The sequence below is a fragment of the Lithobates pipiens genome, unplaced genomic scaffold (assembly GCF_037356315.1).
Source record: "Lithobates pipiens isolate NorthernLeopardFrog02 unplaced genomic scaffold, aLitPip1_a1.2 Scaffold_19, whole genome shotgun sequence".
Lineage (NCBI taxonomy): Eukaryota > Metazoa > Chordata > Amphibia > Anura > Ranidae > Lithobates > Lithobates pipiens.
The window spans coordinates 121,449,542-121,459,997 of NW_027507764.1; the positions used below are offsets into that span (position 1 = coordinate 121,449,542).

At 40.7% G+C, this 10,456-nt stretch overlaps 1 protein-coding gene across 14 annotated transcripts in view; it reads right to left on the reverse strand.

Annotated features, from left to right (window-relative positions):
- Positions 1–7,930, reverse strand: part of LOC143996244 (sodium channel protein type 5 subunit alpha-like) — a 553,882-nt gene extending 545,952 nt beyond the window's left edge. For 7 of the 14 annotated variants that reach the window (XM_077491205.1, XM_077491206.1, XM_077491203.1 and 4 more), the window contains exon 1: positions 7,165–7,929. The gene's annotated coding sequence lies outside the window, so the exon portion shown is untranslated. The other 7 variants (XM_077491204.1, XM_077491202.1, XM_077491195.1 and 4 more) reach the window with 2 other exon arrangements.
- Between the last annotated feature and the right edge of the window lie 2,526 nt (positions 7,931–10,456).

Genomic DNA, 10,456 nt, shown 5'->3' on the forward strand with positions numbered 1-10,456 from the left:
TGCAAAAAGCACTAAAAATGCAAAGGTGTGAATCCAGCCTAACTGAACAAGTTGAAGTTAGAAGCTGATTGGTTACCATGCACAGCTGCATGAGATTCTTTGTGCACCAGGGGAAGGGAAGGGGATCACCGTTCCAGGTGGAAATGTGGATATAGAACTCTCCTCGGAACAGGAACACCAGGTGCCGGCTAAGCATATAGAAACATGAAGCAAAAAGGAAGTTCTGGACTGCCGCACTCCGGAATATAGCCTTTATTTGTAAAAAGTCCAACAGAAACAAGCCACAGCAAAAAAATCTGACAAACGACTGACGCGTTTCACACTTAACAGTGCTTAGTCATAGATGACTAAGCACTGTTAAGTGTGAAACGCGCCAGTCGTTTGTCCCATTTTTTTGCTGTGCTTGTATCTGTTGGACTTTTTACAAATAAAGGCTACATTCGGGAGTGTGGCTGTCCAAAACTTCCTTTTTGTTTCATTCTTTGTGCACCAGTTTGGGGCTGTGATTCGCACCACACTGCCGTGTGGTTTCAGTGCGATGCAAATTCAGCCATACATATTCAGGACACAAGATAGTCTGGACACTCATATATCTGGAAGAGCTTTTCTATATTCCCAGAGGAATTCCAGACAAAAGGTAGACTTTCAACCACAATTAACACTTTTTGTTCTCTATAACATAGTAAATATTCACTTTTTGAGTGCGGGTCCAATTCAAATCTGTTCTCTAAGCAAACAGCTAAATACACAGATATACATTAGGGGACACTATTTTACCTACCAAAGCATTTGTTTTACTGCCCAGCTAGTCCAGAGATTTACATTAAAATACAGTTTTGTTAGCTCCTTAGCACCAGTCTTTAAGGCTAGGTTCACACCTCTGTGCGTGGCTTCAGGTTTGGGAATCGCTGCAAGTAACCACCTGCAGTGAAAATACACTGCTCTGCGAAAACACATGGTGCTTCCATTCACTCTGAATAGCACCCCCACGCTACCGTGCTACCGCTAGCCAAACTAGGCAGCCACCTAGGGCGCACTGCTACCTAGGGGCGCCCAACCATTGTTGTTCCTACTCTCTTCTCTCTGCAACAAGCAACTAAGTCTCAGCATCAGCTCCGTTCATACATAGCGTCATAGGCACAGTGACGGCGGAGGACTGTGTCTGTGTCCCAACTCCCAAATGAATGGAAGCAAACATTCACTGATGGGCACTGGTAGGCTGAATTGAAAGGCGCTGGTGAGTGTGCATTTTATGGGCGCTGGTGAGGCTGCATTTATTGGGTGCTGGTGGGCTGCATTTGATGGGCACTTCATTAAAAATGTGGGGTATACCTGGGCAGGACAAAGGGGGTGGAGTCAGGGGTGGAGAAAAGGGGGGTGTGGCAAAATGAGGTTTCGCATAAGGTGTCAAAAATCCTTGCACCAGCCTTGCCCCCACGCATGTGAAAACTGCAGGAAAATCACGCGGCTAATAAGACTATGTGATTTCCCTGTGGCTACGTTTTTGAAAAGGTGCATTCACCTTTTCTTTTTTTTTGCCGGAAACGCAGACACGGCAGTCCCTTCATTTGAATGGGCTGCCAAGTCCACGAAAATGCAGCCTGCAAAAAACACATAGGTGTGAATCTAGCGTCAATGGACAGAGAATGATCAGCAGCACACTGATAAGCTCACATCTCTGCTCCCTTCTCCTGTTGTCATGTGTATGCAGCACACCTAATTGGCTCCAAGTATTCGCTCCATCTTCCAGTCTGAGTGCTGCAGTGGGGAGGATGACAGGGAGCTGACTTCAAGCCAAATTCAAGTAAACTAGCTGCATTTAAAACATATGAGGATTTTAACAAATACATAATTGAATGTTATGTAACTATTAACAGCAATTACTGTCCCAGAAAGGCTTCATTGCATAATGTTACTGGAGCTAGAGTATCACACACAGACACTGAAATATTAAGCCATTACTTCCATGATTTCCCTAGTCACTGGACAGCCGCCTTGATGTAAGCTGAACTCCGGCAACCAGCTAAATACACAGATGAAAAACATATAAGAGAGCTAATTTACCTGCCAATGGATTTCTGACCATCCAATCCTCATAGCAAAGCCCTGTCTGGCAGGAGACCTAATTTATCTCTCCTGCAGTTACGTTATATCTACAGGTCTTGTCTTTTATCCCACCCCTAGCCTGTAAGTGGACAGTGAAAAGAGAAGTAGCAGACTGATAAGCTCCTCTTTCCGGTCACTCTGCTCTCTCCTTCTACCAACATGCCCCTTGCACTGCAGTAAAACTGATTGGCTTCTTGTGCTGCTTCTCCCTCAACCAGTCTGATTTCTGCTGTACATAGGATTGTAAGGCCGCGTACACACGCGCGGACTGTTGGCCCAACTTTGTCCGTCCAACAGTTTGAGCGAACAGTCCGCTCAAACTTAGCATGGACGGACATGGCCACACACGACGAACGAACAGTTTGCTGAAACCGTGCGCGATGACGTGAACGGCACGTACGACGGGACGCAAAATACGACGTCCTATACACTGCAATGCAACCTTCCGACGTGGAAATCCTTTCTGAGCATGCGCGAGACTTAGTTGGCCGAACAAGCCTACACACGAGCGAACAGTCCGCTGAAACCTTGTTTCAGCGGACAGTTTTTCGGAATTTCCGTAAGACCTTGTTCGGCCAACTGTCCGCTGAAACTGTCCGCTGAAGCCCCACACACGAGCGGACTGTCCACCCAAACACTGTTCAGCGGACAAGGTTGGGCCAACAGTCCGCGCGTGTGTACGCGGCCTAAGACACTCATAACAAATCAAGTACAGGCATTTCCACTGCTTTCATTAAAAATTTAAAAAAAAAACACACACTTCACAGTGTATTAATGTACACAAATCTGCATTCATGTGTATCTTTTATATCTGTCTGGAGATGATCTTTAAGGAATCAAAATCATATACAGTAATATGTATCTTTTATATCTGTCTGGAGTTGAGCTTTAAGGAATCAAAATCATATACAGTAATATAGTACTCTAATAACTAATAATAGATGTAATAATTGTATTCAGAAAACTTTTTTTTTATATTTTTATATTTATATGTACATGCTAACCAAGCTGTACAGTAAGGGTTCATGTACACTTACTATTGGGGGGGGGCAATAAAACACTCAGCTAAGGCTAACACGCAGCGCTAACGCAAGACGGTATATATTGTGAACTATGTGAATAAAAAGGGAAATATTGAAAGCACTCCTGGCAGTGCTATAAATTGTTCCTTGGGCAGATTGGGCAAAAATATTATTAACGACACATTTAAAAAAAAAAAAAAGAAAAAAATTATATATACACACATATTTAAAAAAAAATTTTTTTATCTATATATATATATATATATATATATATATATATATATATATATATATATATATATATATATATATATAGATATATAAATTGTATTTATTTATTTTAAGTAAATGCTTTTGGTGCCTATTTTCCCTTCTACACTTATCATTTTTTGTGATATTGATTCTTTAAGAAAATGACAAATAATGTAAAATTTTTAACAAAATGAGTTCCGGGTGGATACGATCAGGTTTAACTTACTAACCGATATACTCAAAGGCCCTGACTGTGAGCTCTCTCATTGCTTTTCCTGCAAACATTTGTATGTCTTACACTGACTTAACCCTTTGATCTTCCACAACTTACACTATGACAATCCAGTGTGGGGGGGGGGGGGGGAAGCCTGACTCCTCCACTTGGCGTCACAGCAGCCATACAGGGGGGTCAGAGGAACTTCCTCACTCCCTGACAGATCCAGGCAGGTGGCTATCCTGGCCCAAATCAAACCAATCAGATTTGGTTGGGTATGCCTTTTAATATTTCTATTGTAAAAAATGCAATGAAATTCAGTGTAACTGTATGCCGGGATCTTTGTCCTTTTCCTGCATCGGCACTACGTTACCAGACATATCTGACATAAGTGCTTCATGATAGAATAACATTTCTCCTGACAAGTTTGCATAAGGTCATATAAAATTCCTCTTTGAGTGTTGGCATATATGTGTGAAGGACAAGAGTAAGGAAAAAATTAAGAACACTAGTAGCCGCTTTAGGAAATATAGCCAACTAAAGGCATTTGAACCCCATTAAATATGAGTCAGTATATAAATAGTATGTGTATATATATATATATATATATATATATATATATATATATATATATTCGTTTTTAGATTTTTTTTTAGCTGCAGATCCATTATCACATTTTTAATATGCATTTATCACTTTTTATCAACTCTCCAGGATCCCAGAGATAACTGGTAAAAGTAAAAAGTAATCTATATTATATGCATCAGAAATTTGGTGCATTAAGCCCACAATCAGGACAGAGTTTCATTATGCCCTGATGACCTTTACTTCTTGAAGTCTCTTCCTAGCCAGCCGAAAAACTCTATCCTGAGGGGAGATTTATCCCAAATAAAAGGGCCTTTGAAAACAGGAATAAGCAAAAAGCAGGAAGGTTGCTAGCAATTAACATTCCATCCACCTGTTCTTGGCCGGTGGATATTTTTGGTTTATATATAAAAATGCTCCCTTCTGGGCGATTGTTCCAAATGTGGAATTCTCAAGCTGTATATTTAAATCTCATTAAAATAACAAGCTTGTCTATCTTGTGACTGTAGCTTTCATCCTACACCCCAAATAAATCAAAGAATTATTTACACCAAGGTCAAAGCTTTTATATTCGATTTCATGAAAACTTATACCAGTTATGAAAGGGATTACAAGAGAATATATTGCATATAATCACTCTTTTAATAAAATCAACACTCCTTGTGTGTGTTATTTAAGGCCTTTCATAAACTTTCCGATAGGCATCGGTTTTTAATTAGCCGAAGAAACTTCATAGGTAAGGCTTTTCACTTCATCTAACACAAGCCAATGTTTCCCAACAACCAATTTTTCCGAGTTACAGCCTATGGGAAAATGAAGCAACAATTCAATGACACAACAATTCAAATTTCCATGCTGTTTAGCCTATAATTATACAACCTACTCTGGCCACTATGAATTTTGGGGTTCAAATCAACAGCCAAGCTTTGAACTGTTTAGCCTATACTTATACAACCTACTCTGGCCACTATGAATTTTGGGGTTCAAATCACCAGCCAAGCTTTGAACTGCTTAGCCTATACTTATACAACCTACTCTGAGCACTATGAATTTTGGGGTTCAAATCATCAGCCAAGCTTTGAACTGTTTAGTCTATACTTATACAACCTACTCTGGCCACTATGAATTTTGGGGTTCAAATCACCAGCCAAGCTTTTGAACTGTTTAGTCTATACTTATACAACCTACTCTGGCCACTATGAATATTGGGGTTCAAATCACCAGCCAAGCTTTGAACTGTTTAGCCTATAATTATACAACCTACTTTGGCCGCTATGAGTTTTGGGGTTCAAATCACCGGCCAAGCTTTGAACTGAAAAAGTGTTGAGATTTCAATTGATCCCACTCAATAATATACCACTTAGACTGTCTGACCTAGCAACAGAAACTTGATATTATATTGACCCTTCTTCATCTTACCATACAGAAAGGCAATAATCAATCGGCATTCTTCTAAAAACAGTTTGATACTATGTACTGCCCATTTCCACTAATTGTTTCTGATGTGATTACAAAAAAACAAACAAAAAAAAGCTAGTAATTCCTATATGAGAAAGCAAGCAAGCATCAAAAATATATATTTTTTTATTGTAATTAGTTCAATCTAGGCATCAATGAATATAATAGAAAAACAAAAAAGTTATCTTTTAGGTGTACTTTTTTTAAGAACTAACAATCATCTCAAAATAAATGATATTAATAATATTAATCGTCATCCTCATTGTAAATAAAAACACAGCGGTAGTAGAAATGACAGCCATTAACACAGTGAATCATACTTTCAAATTGAATAAAATCATCAGTTCAATTAGATTAATGCATTTAAAGTCAAACACACTTCCAGTGTAGAAGGCAGTGGTTGGGATAATTCAGTTACATAATCACATGGCCATGATAAGGTTTATCCAGCTGTAGAGTTGTACATCAACCCTTTCTTGTGTTCATCGTACGCACCCATCCCATGTAATCCAATTTCACTGTCATTATAGCAAAGAGAGCAAGAAGCTACAGGATAAAGCCATCTAATTCTCCTTGTAAGGTTACCCAGCTAATTTCTGCAAAAGATGCTGAGGTCCTCCGCTCCTATAATACTCTGTGAAAAAATAATTCTGGGATGTATTCCAAATAAAATGCTATAAATTTAAATTCTAAAGGCTATCCCTCACCACAAGATTAAAGACTCAGGGCTTTCAATTTATAAGATATGGGTCTTAATTCTTCACCCAACCACAGACGGAGAAAAGGAATAATTAGACCAAGCTTGACAGGTATTCATCTCAGAACTAAACTCCAAAGTTAATACAATCAGGGGGGATAGTTTATTATAATTAACAGGTTTAATTAATATAATTAGTCACCATAATTTAAAAATAATTTCCGGTAACACTTTATCGGTAAGCTAATTTATGTTATCTTGCCGGACACACATTGAAGGGCCAGAAGCCACCATCTAGCTTATGATTGTAACTATATCATTTTATTGCAATGAAATGTCACTCCTCAATAGATACTTATTTAAAAAAAAAAAAACTGAATGTACAATTCCATTTCAACTCAGAGGTTGCTAAGACTAAAAGCCAGGGCCAGTTCCAATGACAAATATTCCAAATCAAGGACTTTTTCTTGAAAATCAAGAATAGTCAGTAACTGTACAAGGATAACATGGACTGACCTTGTGCTCTACTGATGAACTGGATACAATTAATCCATGCTCTACTACAACACACACAAGAATATTTTATACTCACATAGAAGTACCACTCGCCCCGTAGATCTATAGTACTTAAGCTGCCTAGAAGAGCTAAAGTCCACAAAGTGTTGTGCTCTACCCCTGATGCTTGGTCCAATTGAGAACCCAGCCTACGTTGCTTTTGGGGGTGTTGCAATTTGGAGAGGGGGAGTTTGCCCCCAGCAGGTTGATCTATCTCACAGAGGAATGTAATAAAGGGGGCTGATGGTTGAAGATAAGAGAAGAGTAGGTATTACCTGTCTGAAGCTGATGTCACTGGAACCCCACTGAGGTTTTAGGAGGTGTAATCTCTGTTCAGCAAGCTCAGAACTGCTCTCAAGGTAACCACTCCCTATGAATGAGCCAAGCAGCAGCTGCCTTCAGCACTTAGAGGGCTGGGAGGTCTCTCGCTCATCAGACACCAACAATTGGTCACCCAAGTTTTTGATGGAATTCCATGTTCCCTCCAAGCCGGGGACTGCCAAGACATTACAGTGTGGATGATGAATGAGCTGTAAACTCAGGTGGTCATGATTGTACAAGCCCAGGAGTCCAAAGTCCAGCCCCTTTAATTCCAGTTGTAACTTAATTGCCCTAATCTACAACCAACCAGCTGCATCATGTCCACTCTTGAGTAAGCAGGCTGTACTTTTGTCCAAGCAACATTAATTATACATCACCAGTATGAATATTCCAGCATCTCAACTGGCTTTGTAGAAGTGGATGAAGTTTAGATCAGGAGGACCCAGTGTGACATATTGCTGTACTGTCCTCTTGTGCCATCACCACCCAGTCCCCATAGACATCACAGGAGCTCCAATCCAGAGATCCCACAATGAGAAACTTTACAAAGAGAGCATCAGCCACCAATCACACCAACTTCTTCTTCTCTTCTCTTTATCTAGGCAGGGACCATGCAACTTCACTGCCATCCAGAACATCACAGGCAAGCTTCTCCACCTGACAATGAACACTCAGTGCAGGTGTGAGCTTTAACATGTAATCATTATAATAGGGACAGCAGGGAGCTCGTCACCAGGACGGATGGCAGGCTATTACCGTACATTCTCCCTAGCTAGTCACTCCCTTGACTCAACCTCCCCCCGCAGCACAAGACGTTCAACGCTGGTGTGTTGTCGCCACCCAGTGGTCAAATTAGCAAACTGCGCTCACTAACAGAGTATCGTGCATGTATGTATTCTATATACGTAATAAAATTGGAGTTTTATTTCTATAACATTTATTTTTCTTCATTTTTCTGGGTAAAAAAAAAATCAGTTTAGACTGTATGCACTTGTATTGATCACTAAAAGTCTGTAGCATTTTATGAAGCAAAGAAAGAGAACTTAAAGCTAACACTGGAACTGGAAAGAGTTCAGAGAAGGGAAACAAAGCTAATCAAGAGGATCTCAGTTATGGGGAAAGACTACAAGCATTAACCGCTTGCTTACTGGGCAGTTAAAACCCCCTCCTATCCAGACCAATTTTCAGCTTGTCGCACTTTGAATGACAATTGCGCTGTCATACAACACTGTACCCAAATGAAATTTTTATCATTTTTTTTCCCCACAAATAGAGATTTCTTTTGGTGGTATTTGATCACCTGTGCGATTTTTATTCATTATTTAAAAAAATTAAAAAGACCGATTAAAAAAAAATTTGTTTTTGTTTTGTTTTAAAATTCTATAACGGGTAATTTTTGTCTGTCATTGATGTACGCTGATGAGGCGGCACTGATGAGCACCGATAGGTGGCACTGATGGTTGGCAGTGAAGAGCAGTGAGGGGTGGCAGTGATGAGCACTGATCAATTACACTGATAGGCAGCACTTCTAGGTGGCACTGATTGGCATTGATAGGTGGCACTTGTGGGCATCGATAGGTGACACTTGTGGGCACTGTTGGTCAGTATAAATGAGGCATAATTGCCTCTTCCTCTTAGGGACCGATGTCCCTTTAAGATAAGCTGGTGATCGGCTTTTTTTTCTCCTCCACTGTCAGCGTGAGGAGAAAAAAAAACGATCACTGAGCTTTTGTTTACATCATGTGATCAGCTGACATTGGCCGACAGCTGATCACATGGTGACTCAATGATCACAGCACGCTCCCCGCATGCCCTGCAGGGCGCGCGCAGGGAGCGTGCACAAGGGAGCCCCTCATATGATGGCCTCCCGGGAATTCACATCTGCGCTGTGGCCGTAATTCGGCCACAGCGCAGATGTCAGGTGGTTAAATGTATTCTCTCTGCAGAGGAGACGCTTCAGAGGTGATATGATAGCGATATACAAATGCCTTACTGGTGACCCTAGCATATAGCGTTGCCACCTTTTCTTCAAGCCAAACCGGAACACTCTTGCTGCACGGGACAATTTTTTTTTTTTTTGCAGTAAACACTATAGGATTATAAAAGACCTGGGACACATTTGGGTGCCCCAAGGAGAGTAGTAATGTAGTGCACAGAGCGCGCCAGTGGATGTGGCCAAATTGCTCTTACTGACATCGTCACCCCATCTTTCAGTGGTGCCAAACCTGCCCCCCAAACAGCCACCCACAGCAGCAAAAGATTTGTGTATGACTATCTTGGTTACTTGGGGCCACAGCTTGGTCTGAATAATGTGTCTCAGTTTCAGGTGGACTGAAACCCGGACACATGATTCAAAACCCAACTGTCTGGGTGAATCTTGGAGAGGTGGCAACCCTACTAGCATAGGGAAAAAACTTTTCAGTGGGAGGGAGTTTAACCTCCCTGGTGGTATGATTATGTCAGATTTTTTCATCTCAAGGCAGTACAATGTTCCTCATAGAAATTTGCCGTTTTATATTGTAGGCCTGTAATAACTCACTTAAATCTGTCCAAACCAGAGTCTAGTAGACATCCCGGGTATGATAATGTTTGAAACACAAAATCAGAAATGATAATATAATAAATAACTATATATAATTATAAAAAATAATAATATAATACCGGTAATAATAAAATAAATTTTCCCACTATTCACTATCGCTCAATTCCACAAGTGTTCTACTTTACTATCGCGGTTTTCTAGCTGCTCTAAAACCACTTTTGACGTTAAATGACACAAGTTTCCAGGCAGAAAGAACAGTATATATAATATAAAAGGGCATGCAGGGCATTGGACAAAGCACTAGGGACAAAAGGGAGGTGAAATGATTTGATACAGTAATGTAATCTGTAAGATTACAGCATACTGTATGTGTTATGTATTTTGCACTTTTTTAATTTGCCGTCGGGCTCCACCCCCATGCGTTACGGCGCTCGCAGGAAAGGGAGCCCGACACACAGAGCATCGGGCGGAGAATCCGGTGGAGGACACAGCGGGGGTACATCGCAGGATCCTGGGGACAAGGTAAGTTACCTGTACCAGGATTCTGCAATGCAATCCCAAGTGTGGCTCAAGGTTGCCACTAATGGTACTGAAATTTAACCCCGAGCCACGCTCAGGATTACTGTCAGGAGGGTTAAAAAGACAAGCGGCCATTCAATGAAATTGGAAGAGAAGCGGTTTAACCTTAAACTGCATAGAGGGTT